This window comes from Tamandua tetradactyla, chromosome 3, assembly GCF_023851605.1.
Source record: "Tamandua tetradactyla isolate mTamTet1 chromosome 3, mTamTet1.pri, whole genome shotgun sequence".
NCBI classification, from domain to species: Eukaryota; Metazoa; Chordata; class Mammalia; order Pilosa; family Myrmecophagidae; genus Tamandua; species Tamandua tetradactyla.
In genome coordinates, this window is record NC_135329.1 from 117950339 (window position 1) to 117975839 (window position 25501).

The following is a 25501-nucleotide window of genomic DNA, read 5'->3' on the forward strand; positions in this document are numbered from 1 at the left end:
AAAAAACCCTGTAGCTCAGATGCAGCTTCATTCAGTGTTTTAACATGATTACTTTACAATTAGGTATTATTGTGCTGTCCATTTTTGAGTTTTTGTATCTAGTCCTGTTGCACAGTCTGTATCCCTTCCGCTCCAATTACCCATTATCTTACCCTGTTTCTAACTCCTGCTGGACTCTGTTACCAATGACATATTTCAAGTTTATTCTCGAATGTCCGTTCACATCACTGGGACCATACAGTATTTGTCCTTTAGTTTTTGGCTGGACTCACTCAGCATAATATTCTCTAGGTCCATCCATGTTATTACATGCTTCATAAGTTTATCTTGTCTTAAAGCTGCATAATATTCCATCGTGTGTATATACCATAGTTTATTTAGCCATTCTTCTGTTGATGGACATTTTGGCTGTTTCCATCTCTTTGCAGTTGTAAATAACGCTGCTATAAACATTGGTGTGCAAATGTCTGTTTATGTCTTTGCCCTTAAGTCCTTTGAGTAGATACCTAGCAATGGTATTGCTGGGTCGTATGGCAATTCTATATTCAGCTTTTTGAGGAACCGCCAAACTGCCTTCCACAGTGGTTGCACCATTTGACATTCCCACCAACAGTGGATAAGTGTGCCTCTTTCTCCACATCCTCTCCAGCACTTGTCATTTTCTGTTTTGTTGATAATGGCCATTCTGGTGGGTGTGAGATGATATCTCATTGTGGTTTTGATTTGCATTTCTCTAATGGCCAGGGACATTGAGCATCTATTCATGTGCCTCTTGGCCATCCGTATTTCCTCTTCTGGTAGGTGTCTGTTCAAGTCTTTTTCCCATTTTGTAATTGGGTTGGCTGTCTTTTTGTTGTTGAGTTGAACAATCTCTTTATAAATTCTGGATACTAGACCTTTATCTGATATGTCATTTCCAAATATTATCTCCCATTGTGTAGGCTGTCTTTCTACTTTCTTGATGAAGTTCTTTGATGCACAAAAGTGTTTAATTTTGAGGAGCTCCCATTTATTTCTTTCTTCAGTGCTCTTGCTTTAGGTTTAAGGTCCATAAAACCACCTCCAGTTGTAAGATTCATAAGATATCTCCCTACATTTTCCTCTAACTGTTTTATGGTCTTAGACCTAATGTTTAGATCTTTGATCCATTTTGAGTTAACTTTTGTATAAGGTGTGAGATGCAGGTCTTCTTTCGTTCTTTTACATATGGATATCCAGTTCTCTAGGCACCATTTATTGAAGAGACTGTTCTGTCCCAGGTGAGTTGGCTTGACTGCCTTATCAAAGATCAAATGTCCATAGATGAGAGGGTCTATATCTGAGCACTCTATTCGATTCCATTGGTCGATATATCTATCTTTATGCCAATACCATGCTGTTTTGACCACTGTGGCTTCATAATATGCCTTAAAGTCTGGCATCGCGAGACCTCCAGCTTTGTTTTTTTTCCTCAAGATGTTTTTAGCAATTCAGGGCAACCTGCCCTTCCAGATAAATTTGCTTATTGGTTTTTCTAATTCTGAAAAATAAGTTGTTGGGATTTTGATTGGTATTGCATTGAATCTGTAGATCAGTTTAGGTAGGATTGACATCTTAATTATATTTAGTCTTCCAATCCATGAACACGGTATGCCCTTCCATCTATTTAGGTCTTCTGTGATTTCTTTTAACAGTTTTTTGTAGTTTTCTTTATATAGGTTTTTTGTCTCTTTGGTTAAATTTATTCCTAGGTATTTTATTCTTTTAGTTGCAATTGTAAATGGGATTCGTTTCTTGATTTCCCCCTCAGCTTGTTCATTACTAGTGTATAGAAAAGCTACAGATTTTTGAATGTTGATCTTGTAGCCTGCTACTTTGCTGTACTCATTTATTAGCTCTAGTAGTTTTGTTGTGGATTTTTCCGGGTTTTCGACGTATAGTATCATATCGTCTGCAAACAGTGATAGTTTTACTTCTTCCTTCCCAATTTTGATGCCTTGTATTTCTTTTTCTTGTCTAATTGCTTTGGCTAGAACTTCCAACACAATGTTGAATAATAGTGGTGATAGTGGACATCCTTGTCTTGTTCCTGATCTTAGGGGGAAAGTTTTCAATTTTTCTCCATTGAGGATGATATTAGCTGTGGGTTTTTCATATATTCCCTCTATCATTTTAAGGAAGTTCCCTTGTATTCCTATCTTTTGAAGTGTTTTCAACAGGAAAGGATGTTGAATCTTGTCAAATGCCTTCTCTGCATCAATTGAGATGATCATGTGATTTTTCTGCTTTGATTTGTTGATGTGGTGTATTACATTAATTGATTTTCTTATGTTGAACCATCCTTGCATACCTGGGATGAATCCTACTTGGTCATGATGTATAATTCTTTTAATGTGTTGTTGGATACGATTTGCTAGAATTTTATTGAGGATTTTTGCATCTATATTCATTAGAGAGATTGGTCTGTAGTTTTCTTTTTTTGTAATATCTTTGCCTGGTTTTGGTATGAGGGTGATGTTGGCTTCATAAAATTAATTAGGTAGTTTTCCCTCCACTTCGATTTTTTTGAAGAGTTTGAGGAGAGTTGGTACTAATTCTTTCTGGAATGTTTGATAGGATTCACATGTGAAGCTGTCTGGTCCTGGACTTTTCTTTTTAGGGAGCTTTTGAATGACTAATTCAATTTCTTTACTTGTGATTGGTTTGTTGAGGTCATCTATGTCTTCTTGAGTCAAAGTTGGTTGTTCATGTCTTTCCAGGAACCCGTCCATTTCATCTAAATTGTTGTATTTATTAGCGGAAAGTTGTTCATAGTATCCTGTTATTACCTCCTTTATTTCTGCGAGGTCAGTAGTTATGTGTCCTCTTCCATTTCTGATCTTATTTATTTGCATCTTCTCTCTTCTTCTTTTTGTCAATCTTGCTAAGGGCCCATCAATCTTATTGATTTTCTCATAGAACCAACTTCTGGTCTTATTGATTTTCTCTATTTTTTTCATGTTTTCAATTTCATTTATTTCTGCTCTAATCTTTGTTATTTCTTTCCTTTTGCTTGCTTTGGGATTAGTTTGCTGTTCTTTCTCCAGTTCTTTCAAGTGGACAGTTAATTCCTGCATTTTTGCCTTTTCTTCTTTTCTGATAAAGACATTTAGGGCAATGAATTTCCCTCTTAGCACTGCCTTTGCTGTGTCCCACAAGTTTTGGTATGTTGTGTTTTCATTTTCATTCACCTCTAGGTATTTACTAATTTCTCTTGCAATTTCTTCTTTGACCCACTTGTTGTTTAAGAGTGTGTTGTTGAGCCTCCATGTATTTGTGAATTTTCTGGCACTCTGCCTATTATTGATTTCCAACTTCATTCCTTTATGATCCGAGAAAGTGTTGTGTATGATTTCAATCTTTTAAAATTTGTTAAGACTTGCTTTGTGACCCAGCATATGGTCTATCTTTGAGAATGATCCATGAGCACTTGAAAAAAGGTGTATCCTGCTGTTGTGGGATGTAATGTCCTATAAATGTCTGTTAAGTCTAGCTCATTTATTGTAATATTCAGATTCTCTATTTCTTTATTGATCCTCTGTCTAGATGTTCTGTCCATTGATGAGAGTGGTGAATTGAAGTCTCCAACTATTATGGTATATGTGTCTATTTCCCTTTTCAGTGTTTGCAGTGTATTCCTCACGTATTTTGGGGCATTCTGGTTCGGTGCGTAAATATTTATGATTGTTATGTCTTCTTGTTTAATTGTTTCTTTTATTAGTAGATAGTGTCCTTCTTTGTCTCTTTTAACTGTTTTACATTTGAAGTCTAATTTGTTGGATATTACTATAGCCACTCCTGCTCTTTTCTGGTTGTTATTTGCATGAAGTATCTTTTCCCAACCTTTCACTTTCAACCTATGTTTATCTTTGGGTCTAAGATGTGTTTCCTGTAGACAGCATATAGAAGGATCCTGTTTTTTAATCCATTCTGCCAGTCTATGTCTTTTGATTGGGGAATTCAGTCCATTAACATTCAGAGTTATTACTGTTTGGATAATATTTTCCTCTACCATTTTGCCTTTTGTATTATATATATCATATCTGACTTTCCTTCTTTCTACACTCTTCTCCATACCTCTCTCTTCTGTCTTTTTGTATCTGACTCTAGTGCTCCCTTTAGTATTTCTTGCAGAGCTGGTATCTTGGTCACAAATTCTCTCAGTGACTTTTTGTCTGAGAATGTTTTAATTTCTCCCTCATTTTTGAAGGACAATTTTGCTGGATATAGGAATCTTGGTTGGCAGTTTTTCTCTTTTAATAACTTAAATATATCATCCCACTGTCTTCTAGCTTCCATGGTTTCTGCTGAGAAATCTACACATAGTCTTATTGGGTTTCCCTTGTATGTGATGGATTGCTTCTCTCTCGCTGCTTTCAAGATCCTCTCTTTCTCTTTGACCTCTGACATTCTAACTCGTAAGTGTCTTGGGGAGCGCCTATTTGGGTCTAATCTCTTTGGGGTGCGCTGCACTTCTTGGATCTGTAATTTTAGGTCTTTCATAAGAATTGGGAAATTTTCAGTGATAATTTCTTCCATTAGTTTTTCTCCTCCTTTTCCCTTCTCTTCTCCTTCTGGGACACCCACAACACGTATATTTGTGCGGTTCATATTGTCCTTGAGTTCCCTGATACCCTGTTCAAATTTTTCCATTCTTTTCTGGATAGTTTCTGTTTCTTTTTGGAATTCAGATGTTCCATCCTCCAAATCACTGATTCTATCTTCTGTCTCTTTAAATCTATCATTGTAGGTATCCATTGTTTTTTCCATCTTTTCTACTTTATCCTTCACTTCCATAAGCTCTGTGATTTGTTTTTTCACTTTTTCTATTTCTTCTTTTTGATCAGCCCATGTCTTTTTCATGTCCTCCCTCAATTTATCGATTTCATTTTTGAAGAGGTTTTCCATTTCTGTTCGTATATTCAGCATTAGTTGTTTCAGCTCCTGTATCTCATTTGAACTATTGGTTTGTTCCTTTGACTGGGCCATATTTTCAATTTTCTGAGCGTGATCCGTTATCTTCTGCTGGCGTCTGGGCATTTAGTCAGATTTCCCTGGGTGTTGGACCCCACAGGTTGAAAGATTTTTCTGTGAAATATCTGGGTTCTGTTTTTCTTATCCTGCCCAGTAGGTGGTGCTCATGGCACACGTTTGTCTACGGGATCCACCAGTAAAAGTTGCTGTGGGTCCTTTAACTCTGGAAAACTCTCGCCGTAGGGGAGGTTCGGCAGCCGATGCGTCTTGGAAGAGTGCCAGCCGGCCCAGGGGTTCGAACGCGGGGAGGGTCGCCAGCCGCCGCAGCACGGGAGAACGCCCAACCGAATTTCCTAGTTGGCCCGGGGCGCCAAGCATGGCGGAAGGGCGCCAGCTGTCGCAGCCCAGGAGAGTGCGCTGTTCCCAGCTGGACCAGGGAGTCACGTGTTTGGAAGGAACCCCCTGGTCACTGTTCTCCGCAGTCTGGGGATTTCCGACCCAACTCTCAGTTGGTCCGGGGGGCCTTGCGTGGTGGGGGTGCCAGCCGCCGTGGCCCAAGGGGATCGCCTGCCCAATTCTGCCAGCTGGCCTGGGAAGCAGGAAGGGAGGGACTCCGGCCGCTTGCCGTCCCGCCCAGGAAAGCCTGCGCCCCTCGGTGATCTCACCGGAACTCTTTCTCCCAGACAGTCAGCCGTTCCAGGATGGGGTACGCCGTTCCTTTTATCTCCATCTTGGCTCCGGGAGCTGCTCTGTATTGTCTCCACTCCCCCAGTAGCTGTTTGTGCATCTCATAGCGTGGGTTCCTGAATCTCCTCTGGTCACGCGTCCCCGAGCCCTCGCAAGAAGCGGCCGCACAGCTCTAGCATTTCCGCCACAGCCCGCTTCGAGGTGCAGCGCACCCTGAAGTCCTCTCGGGGCACACTGGGGACCGAGGTCAGGTCGTCTGTACCGGCCACTGTCACCTCGTTCACCGGAGGGGCGAGGACCGGCTCCGAAGCCCCCGCCGTTTTTCCAATTCCTAAAGTTTTAATTTTTAACAAGCCGCAGACAAAGCTTGATCACAGAAGTGCATTGGCATTCTAGGCTGAGATGATATAATAGCTCCTTTATATCTCCTACAGATCTTTAGAAGGAAAATTCATTACAGAGGCCTGTATTTGAAGCTCACAGCTCAAAGCTGAAGGTTTACTCAGGGACTTTAAAATATTTTCCAAACTCTAATCATTTTGTATTTTATCTGTTTGAAACATTTCCTGTCATTTTCATAGGTACTTTTTAAGTAATATTAAAGTATATTTAGTGGTACACATATACATAAAATAGTTTTTTTTTAAAAAAGAATGAATCCAAGATGAGAATCTGCATTGATATTTTGAATTATTGATGTTTTTCCTATCAGGCACAGTACCAAAGCCTTTCATTTTTTTTTTCTGGAAGACAATACCTTGAAAATTAAGATATTTAATTTTCAAAAAATCTGATTAAATATTTACAAAGAAGAAGAAAAATAAATGGAATGCCAGCCACAAGCCAGGTACATATAGGTATTAGAGCTCATAGATATAAAATCTGTTACTTAGACTGTAAGATAAGTGACTTAGCCAAGGTCCCATGGGCACTATGCCTCAGAGAAGGGATTCAAACCCAGGTGTGTCTGATTCCAATGACAGTGCTTTTTGTACCACTCCATGCTGCCTCATAACACCAATTCATAAAAGTCCACATAAATCATCTTAAATCATTTGACGCTAACACAGTATAAATAAAATAGTGGCAAGTGATTGCTCTTTGTCTAAATCTACTGTCTGAATGTAGTTGAGGCTTGACATTATTTCCAAGTTATGCCTAACCGCTTGAAAATGTTGGATTGCAATTAAGAAAGCCAGTTTTCAGCAACCATTTTTAACAGGTACAATAATGTTGTTTGTCATAGAAATAGTTATTTTCAAGGTCCTAAAAGAGCACAGTGAATATTAAAAGAGCATTTAAAGAAGAATTTGAAAATGATCAAATTTCCCGTTACTTTATTGCTTTAGAAATTAAAACTACTCCCTTATGCTATTTCTCCATTGGCTCCTGAAGGAAATACAGAATATAAATCATACTGCCCAGAAATTTAGTTACAATTGACCACCTGTCATATTTTATATTATTGGTTGCATTTTTTAATCCCCATAATATACAATCTGTAAGTAAAAAGTATACTTGCTTTACTTAGTATTAAAGTGCTATAATAATACAGATTATATTTTAAGGTGATACTTTTTATAGAAAGACTTCATTTTTAGATGCTTAAAATTCATTCCTCCCTTATAAAGAGTGAGAACATTTAATTATTAGATTTAACATTTATAAAATGTTTCAAAAATATGTGGTATAATGTCAATACAAATTACTTGTGAGTATCACAAGTTACTCTGCACAAAACACATTTTTAAAATCAATTCCATTACTGTGTATTAGATTATTTTTGAAATCTGTTGCTACCCTTAACAGACTTGAAAAATAATATTCCATATGAAGAAAGCAGTTTCAGATGTGGTAAATGTTTGGAACATTAACAGTTAATTGGGGTGCCTGCCCATGCAGGAGAAAAAAAAAAGAAAAAAGTTAATTGGGATCCCTGAGTTATACAGCCACCTTAAACTATCCCATGTGCAGTAGAATGGAAATTGAGTACCCTTTTCTTCTTACAAGAGATTATAGAAAAAGTAATTGAAATATTACTTTTATGAGTTTAAATGCACAACGTTATAAATTTTTAACTACCCATGTATGGATTATATAATCAGTTATTTACACTTTTCCATTTTCTTCATTTCTCTGATAAGCTTTTGACCAGAATTCTTATTTGTCCAGAATAAGTTGAACTGAATGTCAAAGAACAGATAGACAACAAAGTCATCCAGTAAGAAAATCCTAGGTAAAAAAAGTGAAAACAATCGCCAGAATAAACTAATTAAGGTAATTAAATGCCTAGACACCAGCAAAAAATAACAAATCATACCAGGAAGATTGAAGATTGGCCCAGTCAAAGGAACAAACCAGCAATTCAAATGAGATACAGAAGTTGAAACAATTAATTTAGAATGTTCAGACTGACATGGAAAACCTCATAAAAAATCAAATCAGTGAATTGAGGGAGGATATAAAGAAGGCAAGGAAAGAACAAAAAGAAGAAATCAAAAGTTTGAAAACCAAATTACAGAACTTATGGGAATGAAAGGCACAGTAGAAGAGATGAAAAAAACAATAGAAACCTACAACATCAGATTTCAAGAGGCAGATGATAGGATTAGTGAGTGGAGGATGGGACATCTGAAATCTGACAAGCAGAAGAAAATCTAGGGAAACGAATGGAAAAATATAAGCAGGAACTCAGGGAATTGAATGACAACATGAAGCACACAAACATGCATGTTGTGGGTGGCCCAGAAGGAGAAGAGAATGGAAAAGGAGGAGGAAAACTAATGGAGGAAATTATCACTGAAAATTTCCCAACTCTTATGAAAGACTTAAAATTGCAAATCCATGAAGTGCAGCATACACTGAACAGAATACATCCAAATAGATGTACTCAAAACATTTGCTAATCAGAATGTCAGATGTCAAAGAGAAAGAGAAAATCTTGAAAGCAGCAGGAGAAAAGCAATCCATCACATGCAAAGGAAGCCCAATAAAACTATGTGTACATTTCTCAGCAGAAACCATGGAGGCGAGAAGACAGTGGGATGATATATTTAAGATGCTAGAAGAGAAAAACTGCCAACCAAAAATTCTATATCCAGCAAAATTGTCCTTCAAAAATGAGAGAGAAATTAAAACATTTTCAGGCAAAAAAATCACTGAGGGAATTTGTGACCAAGAGACTGGCTATGCGAGAAATACTAAAGGAAGCACTAGAGACAGATAGGAAATGACAGGAGAGAGAGGTGTGGAGAAGAGTGTAGAAATGAAGACTGTCGGTAAAGGTAAAAAGAAAAATTAGATGTGACATATAAAATGTAAAAGGCAAAATGGTGGAAGAAAGTACTGTATGGACAGTAATAACACTAAATATTAATGGATTAAACTCCCCAATAAAAAGACATAGACCGATGCAGAATGGACTTAAAAAACAGAACCCATCTATCTGCTGTCAACAGGAAACACATTTTAGACCTAAGGGTAAACATAGATTGAAAGTGAAAGGTTGGGAAAAGATATTTCATGCAATCAACAATCAGAAAAGAGCAGGAGTAGCTATACTAATATCCAACAAATTAAACTTCAAATATAAATGAGTTAACAGAGACAAAGAAGGACGCTATGTATTAATAAATGAACAATTCAATAAGAAGACATAACAATCGTAAATATTTATGCACCAAGCCAGAATGATCCAAAATACATGAGGGAACACTGAAAAGAGAAACAGACACATCTACCATAATAGTTGGAGACTTTGGTTCCCCACTCTCATAATGGACAGAACATCTAAACAGAGGATCAATAAAGAACTACCGAATTTGAATAATACTATAAATGAGCTAGACTTAACAGGTAATTATACAACATTACACCCCACAACAACAGGATACACCTTTTTCTCAAGTGCTCATGGATCATCTTCAAGGATAGACCATATGTTGGGTCACAAAGCAAGTCTCAATAAATTTAAAAAGATTGATATCATACAAACCCAGTATAAATGTCTGTCTAAATGTAATTGAAGCTTGACACTTTCTCAGATTATAAAGGACTGAAGTTGGAAATCAGTAATAGGCAGAGGTCCAGAAAATTCACAATTATATGGAGGCTCAACAACACACTCTTAAGGAACCGGGGGTCAAGGAAGAAATTACAAGAGAAATCAGTAAATATTTCAAGGCAAATGAAAATGAGAACACAGGATATCAAAATTTATGGGATGCAGCAAAGGCAGTGCTAAGAAGGAAATTTAGTGCCCTGAATGTCTATGTAAAAAAAAAGAAAGAGCAAAAATCAAGGAATTAACTGTCCACTTGGAGGAACTAGAGAAAGAACAGCAAACTAACCCCAAAGGAAGCAAAAGGAAAGAAATAATGAAGATTAGAGCATAAATAAGTAAAATTGAGAACATGAAAACAATCGAGAAAATCAACCAAACCAGAAGTTGGTTGTATGAGAAAATCGGTAAGATTGATGGACCCTTAGTGAGGTTGGCAAAAAGTAGAGAGAGTTTACAAATAAATAAAATCAGAAATGGAAGAGGAGAAATGACCACTGACCCCACAGAATTAAAGGAGATAATAAGAGGATATTATGAACAACTTTATGCAAATAAACTAGGCAATGTAGATGAAATGGATAACTTCCTTCAAAAGCATGAACAATCAACATTGACTGGAGAAGAAATGGATGACCTCAACAAACCAATCATAAGTAAAGAAATTGAATTAGTCATTAAAAAGCTCCCCAAAAAGAAAATCCCAGGACCAGATGGCTTCACATGTGAATTCTACCAAACATTCAAGAAAGAATTAGTACCAATCCTGCTCAAACTCTTCAAAAAAAATTGAAGAGGAGGGAAGCCTACCTACCTTATTCTACAAAGCCAACATCACTCTCATACCAAAGCCAGGCAAAGATACTACAAGAAAAGAAATTTACAGACCATTCTCTCTAATTATTATAGATACAAAATTCTTACAAACTGAATCCAGCAGCACATTAAAAGAATTATACACCATGACCAAGTAAGTATGCAAGGATGGTTCAACATAAGAAAATCAATTAATGTAATACACCATAGCAACAAAACAAAGCAGAAAAATCACATGATCATCTTGATTGATGCAGAAAAGGTATTTGACAAAGTTCAACATCCTTTCTTGTTGAAAACACTTCAAAGGATAGGAGTAGAAGGAAACTTCCTCAACATGATAAAGAGAATTTATGAAAAAGCCACAGCTAACATCATCCTCAGTGGGAAAAAGCTGAAAACTTTCCCCCTAAAATCAGAAACAAGGCAAGGATATCCACTGTCACCACTGTAATTCAGCATTATGTTGGAAGTTCTGGCCGGAGCAATTAGGCAAGAAAAATAAATAGAAGTCATCAAAATTGGAAAAGAAGACGTAAAACTCTCACTGTTTGCAGATGATATGATACTATCTGCCAAAAACCCTGAAAAATCCACAGCAAAACTACAAGAGCTAATAAATGAATACAGCAAAGTGACAGCTTACAAGATCAAAACTCAAAAATCTGTAGTATTTCTGTACACCAGTGATGAACAATCTGAGGGGGAAATCAAGAAACAAATTCCATTTACAATTGCAACCAAAACTATAAAATATTTAGGAATCAATTTAAAGATACAAAAGACCTATGCAAAGAAAACTACAAGAAATTGTTAAAAGAAGTCACAGAAGACCAAAATAAATGGAAGGGCATATTGTTCTGGGATTGGAAGACTAAATATGGTTAAGATGTAAATTCTACCTAAATGTGTTTACAGATTCAATGCAATACCAATTAAAATCCCAAAAACTTTGCAGAAATAGAAGAAAACAATAACCACATTTATCTGGAAGGACAGGGTGCCCCGAATAGCTAAAAGTATCCTGAGAAAGAAAAATGAAGTCAGAGGTCTCATGCTACCTGACTTTAAGGCGTATTACGAAACTACAGTGGTTAAAACAGCATGGTACTGGCATAAAGATAGATAGATTGACCAATGGAATTGAATAGAGTGTTTAGATATAGACCCTCTCATGTATGGACAATTGATCTTTGATAAGGCAGTTAGGCCAACTCCCCTGGGATAGAAGATTCTCTTCAATAAATGGTGCCTAGAGAACTTGATATCCACATGCAAAAGAATGAAAGAGGAGCAATACTTCACACTTTGTACAAAAATTAACTCAAAATGGATCAAAGACCTAAACATTAGATCTAAGACCATAAAACTTTTAGAAGAAAATGTAGGGAAATATCTTACGAGTCTTATAATAGGAGGCAATTTCCTAGACCATACACCCAAAGCACAAGCATTGAAGAAATAAATAAATAAATGAAACTCCTCAAAATTAAACACTTTAGATTATCAAAGAACTTCATCAAGAAAGTAAAAAGACAGCCTACACAATGGGAGACAATATTTGGAAATAATATATCAGATAAAAGTCTAGTATACAGAATATGTAAAGAGATTGTTCAACTCAACAACAAAAAGACAGACAAAATAGACAAAAGACATGAACAGACACTTCTCAGAAGAGGAAATACAAATGTCCAATAGGCACATGAAAGGATGCTCAACTTCCCTGACTATTAGGGAAATGCAAATCAATACCACAATGAGATGTCATCTCACATCCACCAGAATGGCCATTATCAATAAAACAGAAAATGACAAGTGCTGAAGAAGATGTGGAGAAAGAGGCACCCTTATCAACTCTTGGTGGGAATATCAAATGGTACAACCACTGTGGAAGGCAGTTTAGCGGTTTCTCAGGAAGCTAAGTATAGAATTGCCATATGACACAGCAATACCATTGCTAGGTTTCTACTCAAAGGACACGAGGGCAAGGACACAAATGGACATTTGCACGCCAATGTTTATAGCAGCATTATTTACAATTGCCAAGAGATGGAAACAGCCCAAATGTCTATCAACAGATGAGTGGCTAAACAAGCTGTGGTATATACATACAATGGAATATTATGCAGCTGTAAGTCAGAATAAAGTTATGAAGTGCATAACAACATGGATGGACCTTACGACATTATGCTGAGTGAGATTATCCTGAAACAAAAGGACAAATACTGTATGGTCTCACTGATATGAACTGACATTAGTGAATGAACTTGGAAAACTTCAGTTGGTAACAGAGACCATCAGGAGATAGAAATAGGGTAAATACTGGATAATTGGAGCTAAAGGGATACAGATTGTGCAACAGGACTGATTGTAAAAATTGGGAAATGGATGGTAACATACTATCTACCTGAAATACAATAATGTTAGAAAACTGAATGAAGCTGAATGTGAGAAGGATTGAGGGAGGAGGGCTGGGGGCACAAATGAAATCAGAAGGAAAGATAGATGATAAGAATTGAGATGGCATAATCTAGGAAAGCCTGGAGTGTATAATGATAGTGACTAAAGGTACAAATTTAAAAATGTTTTTGCATGAGGAAGAACAAAGAAATGTCAGTACTGCAGGGTGTTGAAAATAGATGGTAATTCATATTTTAAAACTTTAACTTATGTGTGAGACTAAATCAAAAATGTTTATTTGGTACAGAATTTATATTTTGACTAGTGCATTTCCTAATATAACTTATATGGACAGCTTAATTGAACACCATAGTTCTTGGAACCTTGAATAGGGCCTGAGATTTTGTAGGTTTGTCCAGAGTGATGCCCCGATAAATCCCAGAGTGATTTGAATAATGAATAAAAAGTATTTGCAAAGACCCCTTGGGGGAATGGTGAAAAAGGGAGAAAATCAGCTTCCCCAAGTGGAGAGTTCTTGATATTCTCACAAGCAGTGGGGACAACCAAAGCAATAAGCTGAGCACCCAATCTTGGGGTTTGTTCATATGAAACTTAACCCCTCAAAGGATAGGCTAAGCCTACTTAAAATTAGGCCTAAGGGTCACCCCCAAGAGAGCCCCTTTTGTTGCTCAGATATGGCCTCTCTCAGCCAACACAACAAGCAAACTCACTGCCCTCCTCCTCTCTTCATTGGACATGATTCCTAGGGGTTTGGACCTTCCTGGGAACGTGGGACAGAAATCCTAGAATGAGCTGGGACTCAGCATCAAGGGATTGAGAAAACCTTTTTGACCAAAAGAGAGAAGAGTGAAGTAAGACAAAATAAAGTGACAGTGGCTGAGAGATTCCAAACAGAGTCGAGGGGTTATCCTGGAGATTATTCTTACGCATTAAATAGATCTCACCTTTTTGTGTAATGGAGAGGCTGTAAGGAACTGCCTGAGAATATAGAGCTGTGTTCCAGTAGCCATGTTTCTTGAAGATGATGGTATAATGATATAACTTTTGCAGTGTGACTGTATGATTGTTAAAACCTTGTGTCTAATGCTTTTTTTAATCTACTTTATCCACAGACAAGCAAAACATATGGATTACAAATAAATAAATAATGGTGGAACAAATGTTAAAATAAATTTAGTAGCTTGAAATGCTACTCATCGATGAAAGGGAGGGGTAAGGGATATGGTATATATGGATTTTTTTCTGTTTTCTTTGTATTGCTTTTTCAACATTTGAATTGGTACAAATGTTCTAAGAAATGATCATGATGATGAAGATACAACTATGTGATATTGTGAATTACTGATTTTATATGTAGAATGGAATGATCATATGGTAAGAATGTTTGTGTTTGTATGTTGGTATGTTTACTAAATGAAAAAAAAAAAAGAAAAGAAAAAATGGTGGCCTGTGTAGAGAATGGAAATGGAAAGAAAATTATTTAAGAAATATAATTTTGAAACTTAGTATTATGTTGGGTGGACAATAATAAGATTGAAGGAGGGATGTAAGGGATCAAATATGATGCATTTATTTGGCTGGGACAGTTGGTACATAGTGGTAACAGTCATAAATAGGTGATCCAGAAAGAGGAGTAGGTTATGTAGTTGATTGTGGGGGTGGGGGCTAAAAGTATTCTGAGAAAGATTGGTTCAGTTTGGAACATGTTGCATTTTTGAGGCATTCAAGACATGAAAGTGTTTATGTCCAAACAAAAGGTTTGAATATATTGTCAAGTGCTCAGAAGAGAGATCTAAGCTGAATATATAGATTTGGAATTTATCAGCATATAAATCATAACCTAAGCTATGACAGTGGGTGAATTTGCTCAGGGAGAATGCTTAGGTTGAGAAGAGGAGAGGTTTTAGGACAGACCATTTAAGGCAGAAGTTCTTAACTTTCAAAGCGCTTCTAAATCATCTGGTGTGCTTTTTAAAGATATGGATACTTGGACTCCATGTTCTAGGGATTTAGATTCAGTTGGTGTTGGGTGAGTCCTAGGATATCGTATTGTGCTGGTTTGAAATGATGTTTGTTCCCTAGAAAAGCTGTGTTTTAATCCTAATCCTATTTTGTAAAGATAGCCGTTTCTTCTGATCCCTATTCCGTATTGAATGTTTGAAACTATAATTAGATACTCTCCCCAGAGGTGTGATTTAATCAAGAGTGGTTATTAAACTGGATTAGCTGTTTAATCCAGACCATTTGGGTGGGTCTTGATTAGTTTCTGGAGTCCTATAAAAGAGGGAATGTTTTGGAGAAAGAAAGAGATTCAGAGAGAACAGAGCAGAACAACATAGCCATAAGAAGCAGAATCCACCAGCCAGCAACCTTGCCTCCTGGGGAGCTTCGTGAAACAGCAAGCCAGGAGAGGAAGCTAGCAGATGACGCGTGCTCGCCATGTGCCCTTCCAGATGAGAGAAGAACCCTGACCGTGTTCACCACATGCCTTTCCAGATGAGAGAGAAACTCTGACTGTGTTCGCCATGTGCCTTTCCACTTGAGAAAGAGACCCTGAACTTCATCGGCCTTCTTGAACCAAGCTATCTTTCCCTAGATGCCTTAGATTGGACATTTCTATAGACTCGTTTTAATTGGGACATTTTCTCAGCCTTATAACTGTAAACTACCAACTTGTTAAATTCCCCTTTTTAAACCCCATTCTGTTTGTGGTATATTGCATTCCGGCAGCTAGCAAACTAGAACTTTTCAAATACTCCCTCACTAATTCTGCTGTGCAGCCAAAGTTAGAACCATTGATGTAAGGGTTAGGCAGAGGTTGAAGAGAACCCAAAGGAGACTAATAATGGTCAGTGTTTCAGTTTGCTAAAGCTACTGGAATATGTTATACCAGAAATAGTTGGCTTTTGCGATGAGGATTTATTAGTTTACAAATTTACAGCTCTGAAGCCATGAAAATGTCCCAATTAAGGCATCAACAGGATGATACCATCTCTGAAGAAAAGGCCTGTGGCATCTGGTGTTCCTCTGTCACATGGGAAAGCACATGGCCGAAGTCTGCTCGTCCTTGGCTCCCAAGTTGTTGCTTTCAGCTTCTTGTTCTAGTGGCGTCCTTGGTGTTTCTTTCTCTTTTATCCTCTCACAAAGGACTCCGGTAAAGGATTAAGACTCACCTTGAATTTGGTAGGTCACTTCTCAATTGAAACAGCCCAATCAAAAGTTCCAGCCACAATAGGTCTGCACCCACAAGAATGGATTAAAAGAATATGGCCTTTTCTGGGATATATAACAGCTTTAAACCAGCATAGTCAGTGAGATAGGAGGACAACTATCTGGTGTCTCCAAGCCTAAGGAAAAGAAGTTTCAAGACATATATATTTAGCTGAGTCAAAAACTCCTGAGAGGTAATAAAAATAATGATCAAAAAGTATCTTTTGGATTTTTCAGTGTGAGTATGAATAGGTGACCTCAGCAAGTAGTAATGGAAGCCTGCTTACTGTAAGTTGAAGAGTAAGTAGAGAAAAGGAGACTATCACTGTTACCACTCATTCATGGAGTTTGATTATGAAATGGAGCAGAAAGTGTAGTAATTGGAGGGATCTTGAGATTGAAGAACTCTTTCTATAATGGGAGAGACTTTAGCAAGTTCAACTGCCAAGGACATTAGAGCGATTGAACAAATTAGCAGCAGAAAGAATAAAGAAGAACTAAATTACTTGATAGAAGATGAACTAGAAATAAGAGCACAGGAAGAGGAACACCTTTCCATGATAAGAGGAGGGAAGAAGATTTTGAAATGGTAGAAATTCATAAATGTCAGTTTGTGGCATTAGTGGTAGAAAGTTGAGGGAGTTCTCATTTGATGGCTTAATTTTTTGTGTGTGTTAACCAGCATTTTATATCATCTCTTGGGAGTGAGGGAAAAGGTGGTAGGATCAGAGTTTTTAGAAGAGTGGTGAATGTTTGAAACAACCACTGTAGAGGATGAGAAAGGGAAAGCTATTAATATGGCTAAGCATCATTAATACCAAATTGAGGATATTGACCAAGGACTTATAGTTGCCAGTATTTGTAGTGTTCTGTTCCTATTTGTGTTTTTTTTTTATTTTATTTTTACTCCTCAAACACTCAGGAGCCTAGGTGCAAAGAAAGGACAGTGGGTCAGGGGAAATGAAAATATTGATAAGTGAATGGTTAAAATGATGTACAATGGGATAAAAATAGATTAGGGAAGGCAGTGAAGACAAAAGAGGGATAGAAAGTAGCCTACAAAGTGGTCTCCAAACTTTTTTTAAAACACATACCATGAATGTATATATGTATTTATAAATTTTATGTTTTTACCTCTATATTTATGTACTTTAAATTGTAATATATAAATTACATAAGTATGCTTTATGCTAACTAGACTTATAGAAATTATAGAAATAGTAATTATAAAAAATAGAGAAAATAAAATTTGAAAATAAATTCTAATGTTTTCATCCTGTAGTCTGCTGGATCATCTTGAATACCCTGCTTTGGAGATAATGTGCCTCAAGAACCAATATATTGGAAAATAATTAAATGACAGTGTTAGGAGGTGGTATATCATGGTCACATGGTAAGATGTTTGAGGTTGAAGCAGTTATGACAGCTTGGGCATGTCCTTGACAATGGTTGATTGAATTTGAGGGTGAATAATTCCACCAAGGAAATAAAGAAATAAAGATTAGGGTATTGTATGGGGTGATACCTGTAGCATGTTGAAACCACTCTGGTTGATTGCAGAATTTGGGTTTGACGGTGCTAGGGTTCTCTAGAGAAGCAGAACCAACAGGAGACATCTGTAAATATGAGATTTATAAAGATGTCTGATGCAACTGGGGATGGAAGAGTCCAAAACCTGTAGGGCAGGCTGTGAGGCTGGTAGCTCCAATGCAGGTTCTGATTGAACACCACAGGAGAGGCTCACTGGCTGAAGAAGCAGTGAAAGAGTCTCTCCTCTTCCTTAAAAGCCTTCAACTGACTGGACTGTCTCATTGGAGATGCAGCCCAGTCGATGGCAAATGTACTCAGCCACAGATGCTGTCAGCTGACTAATGATTTAATACACCAGCCTTCTTGTTTATTAACCAGCCTCAAAAGATTCGTATAGCAACACTCAGGCCAGTGCTTGCCTGACCAGACAATTGGGCCTCATCACTTGGCCAAGTCGACACCAAAACCTAACCATCACAGAGGGAAAGGCCGCAATTCAGATACCAGTCTTCATTGGAGGGTTGTTTGAAGAGGATGTTAACTGGTAGGTAGCAGCAAGGTAGAGGGGTAAAGACTAGCCTCTCAAAAGTGTGGGCTTTTACTCCTTATAGTAGGCAAGGAATACTGAAACACTGTGTTGGTTTGAAGCTGTATATATCCCAGAAAAATATATTCTTGAAGTTAATCCATTCCTGTGGGTGTGGACCTATTTGTAAGTAGGATCTTAGAAACACCTTATTCAGAGTGGGTTTTAATCCTCTTACTGGAGTCCTTTGTAAGAGAATGAAATTCAGCGAGAAAAAGTCACAGAAGCAAGAAGCTGAAAGCAACTGGAAGAGAAAGGAAAGATAGGCAGACATCACCACGTGCCTTGCCATGTATTAGAAGAGTCCAGGATCAAAGGCAGCCAGTCTTCAGGAAGAAGGTATCATATTAATAATGCCTTGATTTGAGCTTTGTCATGTCTTAATAGATACTAACCTCCTCTTGGCTACCCTGTTTCCTTTATCAGATGTATGGTTAGATTTTTCCTACGGATACAAACCTCTACATGACCTCTGAACTATAAGCTTATAAACTAATAAATTCCCTTTGTTAAAAGCCATCCCATATTATGATATCTGCTTTCAGCAGTCTAGTAAACTGGAACAAAGACCTTCCTAACTTGAGTAATTCTTGTTCCTGTTCCATTGTAGGAGATTAATTTGAATAAAAAGATTATAAGTATAGGATACTTGTAGGGCAGCTCTGGATAAATTAGGAAGTTTTGGACATCTGCTGGAGTTATCATAAGGGTTGTACAGACCAGGATAACATGAGCAAGTGAGAGACAATGACTGGAGAGAAAGAGAAAACAAGCTTGTGGTAATGAGATTCAGTTGTAAACTTGACCAGGTGAAGGCACCTAGTTTTGTTGCTACAGACATGAGCCAATGGTAGGTGAACCTCATCTGTTGCTAATTACATCTGCAGTCGGCCAGGAGGCGTGCCTGCTGCAGTGAATGATGTTTGACTTAATTGGCTGGTGCTTAAATGAGAGAGCGCAAAGTAGCACAGCCCAAACAGCTTGGCATACCTCATCTCAGCACTCACAGCTCAGCTCAGGCCTTTGGAGGTGCAGAAAGGAATCACCCCTTTGGAAAGTTGTTGGAACCCGGAGGCCTGGAGAGAAGGCCAGCAGAGTTTACCCTGAGCCTTCCCACGTAAGAAAGAACCTCAGATGAAAGTTAGCTGCCTTTCCTCTGAAGAACCAACAAAATAAATCCCCTTTTATTAAAAGCCAATCTGTCTCTGGGGTGTTGCATTCTGGCAGCTAGCAAACTAGAACAAAGCTGAAGGAAGATTGTATCTGATATGCAGAATTTTCTGGAACCTGGATGGAGACTGCTTTACCTTGGAACATTATCAAACTTGATGCCTTCGGTGTATTTTGGATATTTTTAATTTGGAAGGCTGGTAACTTCAGTGTGTCTTTGTTAAAACTGTCTAGCCTAGTACAGTTTTTCAATTCTGGTTCCTCCAGTTTTTCAGGGTCTTCCCTTCAAACAAATGTGCCTTTCACATGCATTTTCTGAATATCCAGTTCCTCCTGCTTTCCATAATCTTCCCTTCCAATCCATTACTTTTCGGCAGGATATAGGGGTGGAAAAGAACATTCATTCACTCATACATTAATTCATCTATCTGGTATTCATTGATCATCAGGCACTATTTCATACTTGGTAAGCAATTGTGAAAAATAAGTTCATGCTCTCAGGAGCTTACTTTCTAGTGGGATAGATGTATAAATAAACAACTGAAATATCAGTTAACTAAGATTTGATAGGAAGGGTACCCAGACTCAGTCCTGAGCAGTTAGATTAGTTTAATTTCATGTGAGGAGAATGTGACATTTCATGTGAGGTCTAGCACCTTTAAGGAGAGTAGAAACTTGCCAAGAGGAGGAAAGAATGAGTGTTACGTCAGTAGGGAAGATAAATGGTCCAGGGTGAAAGAATAGCTAAAGTAGAATATTCTTGAGGCAAGATAAAACTAGATTAGATATTAATCTCTTCTTGGCTACCCCATTTCCTTTATCAGATGTATGGATAGATTTTTCCTACAGGTACAAATCTCTACATATAGCCCTCAGATGCCACAGTTGGAGTCTTGGAGCTTCTTTTTCCACTTATCTAGTGTTGCATAACAAATTACCCAGTGTTCAGTAGTATAGAAAAACTCTTTATTATACTGACAGATTCTGGGTTAGGAATTCAGACAGGGCACACCGGAGATGGTTTTTCTCAGCTCCATGTGTGGAGTCTCAGTTTGAGGAATGGAAGGCTTCTGAGGGCTGACATCATTGGTGGATCATTCATTTACATGTCCAACAGTTGAGTCTGGCTGTTGATCTAAGGACTTAATTCTCTCCACAAAGTCCTCTCCATATGGTCTCCCCTCACGAGCTAGTTTGGTTTTCTTGCACGTGGTGACAGTATCCCAAGAGCAAGTATCTCAAAAGAAAAAAAAACAGGTGGAAGCTTGCCTTATCCTTTTTATGACCTAATCGTAAGTCTAATAGCTTTGCCTTTGCCATACGTACAAACCCTTGCCCATATTCAAGGGATGGGTACATAGAACTTACCTCTCAATGGAAGAAGTGTCAGTCACGTTGAAAGAAAAGAATGTAGGAAGGCATATACACATACACATGCATATATAATATACTCAGACATAAAAGTGTGTGTGAATGTGGGTTGGCATCTTTAGGAAATACATTTTGCCATACTCCTCCCTTAAGAATGTTCACGAAGAACAAATTTATATTCCGCTGTACCAATAATAGTCACAAATAAACATTTTTAGTTTTAGCTTACATGTTGAACATGTATCCTTTAGGGCTTTTGAGGTTTTCTATAATGTTAATAGTCCCATCCTGTCTGATATGTGCAAAAGCAGAGAGAAGACAGAGAAAAGTACTAAGAAAAACGATATGGCTCCATTGGAAATCAATGAAAATATTTTTAATGAAAATGCTAATAAAACTACAACTACTATTTGTTTGTTGTTTCTTTAGCTGTATAGATAAATGGACTTAGAAACATTCTTTCAAAACCTAAAATGATTTTAAGTAATGTAACTTAAGCACTGTTTTATCCTCTTTATAAACCTGTTAGGTACATAGTACAGTTGTTTGTGTTTTTTCTTACCTCATTTTATTATGCTCTACTGTCTGCTAGCCTCAGCTGTAATATAAACACTCTACTAATCTAAAATAATTATGTTCTCCAATGAAAATAGTCGCTAAAGTTAGGAACACAACTTATTACATTCCTGTTTGTTTTCATTAGTTGGCCCTGATTTTCTCATGCATGGAATTGTTTTATATATGCGTGTATGTGTGGGATTTGTGTGTGTGTGTTTACATACATACACAAGCATGTTGAATAATCTCTGTCTACATGCATACATAACTCATAGCCACAAATCCAAAATTAAGCCTTTCCTTTTTTTATTTTATTACCCATCTACTGCATCCTCTGATTTAAAGTTCAACATTTTTAAAAACTCAAGTATATATCTATTTTTGATGTCAAGTCTGCTGTTCTAATCCATGCCCATCCTCCCTTTTCCTGGCTCAAAAATATAGTATAACTGGTGCCCAGCTGGCCATAGTGTTCCAGGTTCGTTAGTCTCAAAGCTAAAGAAGTTTAGAGATAAGAGGGCCAGTAGGAATAAATACCAAAGTTCATTATAAAGAGAAAGAGAGAATACATGTTAAAGAAATAATGTGGACATTTTCAAGGGGGAAGCACACTCTGAGTGGAGTGGGTTAGCTTATTTTATAGGAATGTTTTACTGGGTGGCAGGTTTCCATAGTAACCTTTGAATACTAGGCGCTCCCATGGTTTGTATTAACCAGGTGTTTCCAAGGCTAGCATTGTTTCAAGAAGAGCTGACTATTGATGCTTGTGGCCAGCCTGACACATATCCAGAGTTTGTCTTTGGGTAGATGTTAAACAATCTTTACAACCCCAGGTTTTTGGTTATTAGCTCAGAATTTGCTTTGGCCTCTGATTGTACACTTTTATGGTTTGTGGACGTTTTGACTTTTTGGGGAGGTTTGGGGGTTTAAGGGAAATTTTTGTTCCGTGAAGTTTGCAGCTATATTTTGCAGTTGGAATAGATAAGAAACAAGGGACTTGGAGTTGTCCATTAACGCTTAAGAAGTAGATAGGAAACTAACCCTTTCAGAGCTAGGCAGGAAACCAGGGACTTGCAGTTGTCCTATTTTATCCTGCTTTAATAGGAACAAGGTTAAACTGGACTTGAAGTCAAGCAGAATATTGTTTTCACTTACTTCAGCCAAAACTCAGAGACTCACTAACCTGAGAAAGGCCTACCTGTCTACTTTGATAGTAGTCACTGTTTTTGCCAGGTGTTTACATTTATTACCTCACTTAATCCTCACAGCAACCCAGAGGCATGTGTGTTTAATGTCTCCATTTCACAGAGAAGAAAGCTAAGGCTGGAAGGCGTGAAGAAACTTGTCTGTTACAGAGCTAGTAAATGGTGACAGTAGAATTCCAGGCCAGATCTGCCTAACTCAAAATATTGTATTTTCAGTTTGGTATCAGTACCTGTAAGTTTTCTGTAATATGTCTCAGTTGAATTTGATTTTGTTTTTGATTTAACATTTATATGAGTCACCAGAATTGAATTGCCCATTTTACTCAGCAGATATGTACATATATAAAACTAGATTGTTTGTGTAGGGCATTCATAGGAGCAGTAGAAGGCTTACAAAAGCAGACCGTTGGCACTGGTAGGAGCTCACAGTCTCAGTTCATTGACAGATTAAATGTATTTTTTTAGCTCTTTGTTATGACTAAAAAAAGTATACAAAAGAAACTATAAAAAGCATAATTTACTGCATGCTGTACAAGACCAAAACTTTCGAACTTACAAACAAAAGAGATGAAAAAATTTAATCAGAATATAGATTGCCTGTAAGAAAATATAACTAATTCTGTAAGAAAGCAAAATGTTGCTTTAAAAGAAATTTCTCCAATATCCATGAAAGCAGTGTGAAGAAAATAAAACATATTTACTCATTTGTTTTTTGCTCTTCTATATTGTACCAAAGCCAAACACAGTCCCAGCTGTGTTGCTACTTACTGCTTGATCTTTGTATTATTTTCCTTTCCATTAGTGGCTGTTTCCTCTTCAGGGTAACATATATCCCTAATGGTGGGGTTGCATTTCTTATCTAGTGTGTGATCAGGTTTTGCAGAAGTTCTGGAAATATACTTGCTAATAAAGTGTACTCTGGACTAAAGGTACAGGTTTTTGTATATGTCCATTAGTTCAGGGTGATTGCTGTTCAGGTCTTTTACGTTCTTATGACATTGTCTGCTTGTACTTTCAATTACTGAGTTGTGTTAAAAATGGCCTATTTGGGAGTGTTTATTTAGTTCTCCTAATCAAGTTTCACTTATAATATTTCAGGGTATGTTATTTCTTGCATGCAAATTGGAAATTATTATGTCTTTGTGGTGAATTAAACCTTTTATCATTAGTAATCCTCTATTCCTAGTGATGCTTTTTGCCTTAGAGTACATTTTGACTGATACTAATATAATTTTTGGTAGCATTTGCTATATATATCTTTTCCCCCTTGTACTTTATACTTGTTATGTGTGTGCATATATGTTGCTTGAGAAAAACCACAAAGTTATTTTTTTTTAAATCAGGTCTAACAGTTTTTATCTTTCATCTGAATGACATAGTCCATTTACATTTATTTTAATTACTGATATATTTGGGTTTATTTCTATCATATTATTTCATGCTTTCTATACATCCCACCTTTTCTATATTTCTTTTTTTTTTTTCTTTTCATTTTCTTCTTTTTTTGGTCATGATTTTTTTTTTCCTCATTCATTTTCTTTCCTTCTGCTTTAGAAGTCACATACTCTACTTTTAGGTGGTTACCATAGAAATTTAATCATGTACATTCTCCAAGCAAAACAAGAGCTTAGAGCACAACATTTTAACTCTGAATACCTTTTCCTAATTTGCATATTTTTAGTTTGCATATTTAGTTGTATCATTTTAATTCCAAAGAAATAATTATAATTACTTCATAACATTAATGTTGCTTATAGTTACTTACATATTTACCACTTTGTCATCATTTCTCTGGCTTTTCATATCTTCCACCTGAACTCTTTTACCTGAAGAATATTCAGTGAGGCTGTGAAGGTGATAAGCCTTGTCAGATTTTATTTATTTCTAATTACCTTATGTCACTGTCTTTCTTAGAAGACATTTTTGCTGGGTGTGAAATTCTATGTTGCTAGTAGAATTTCTCTTAGAAGAGAGCTTGAATGTATTATTTTACTGGCTTCTATTTCTCTGAAGTAGAAACTACTATTGATATAACTGTCTCTCCTTTGACAATAATCTGCCTTTTTTCTGTGCTTGCTTTTGAGATATTTCTTTTCTTTTGTTTTCTACAGTTTCACTATGATATGTGCAATGCAGATTGTCTTACTTTATCCTGACTAGGAATAAATGGAATTCTTGAATCTGTAAATTGTTTTTTGTTTTATTGTCCTTTGCATTTTTAGAAATTCCATTTTCTCCTTTTTCAGACCTTGTGGTCTTTTCTTTTAATTTCAAGCTTTTTATATCTTGAAACATATTAAACATATTTATGTTGGTGTGTGGTACCTGAAAGCTGCTTATGTGTGATTCTGCCATATAATTTGTTTCATATTTAGTGTCTTGTTTCCATGTGATTTTTAAAAAAATGTAGACCTATTCATTTTTCTTGGAACTTGACATGTGAAAATATTTTGAGGCCTATGATCAAAGAGGATTTTTGAGGAGAAAACACATTAATTTCTGTTAGGTGCCTGACAACACTATTAGCATGATATCTTTAATATAGGATTTAATGTAGAATTTAAATTCTTGGCTTGAAGTTTTGTGAAGCAAATGAGTGATTGGATTCTGACTGCTGATTTCAATGACAGCTAGCTTGTGGTTGCAAAATCTTAGAGTGTATTTATTTTTCTAACCCACCCAATGCCAAAGTTCCCTACAGGCATTTTCTTGTTTAGCCTAAGAGAAGTGGGAAGGGCAGTATGGTACAGTGTTTAAGAGCATTGTCTCTAGACTCAGACTGTTCTGAATTGACATTTTGGCTCTACTACTAGGCTTGAACAAATTATTTAACCTTTCTGTGCTCAGTTTTGATCTACAAGTTGAGGATTATAATGGTGCCCTTTTTCCTGT

The 25501-nt window shown here is 36.9% G+C and overlaps 1 protein-coding gene and 1 pseudogene across 15 annotated transcripts in view; one reads left to right on the forward strand and one right to left on the reverse strand.

Annotated features, from left to right (window-relative positions):
- MBD5 (methyl-CpG binding domain protein 5) overlaps positions 1 to 25501 on the forward strand; it is a 524034-nt gene that overhangs the window by 94225 nt on the left and 404308 nt on the right. The window lies entirely within an intron of this gene.
- The window catches only part of LOC143675746 (short transient receptor potential channel 4-associated protein pseudogene), a 122110-nt pseudogene continuing 102419 nt past the window's right edge, over positions 5811 to 25501 (reverse strand).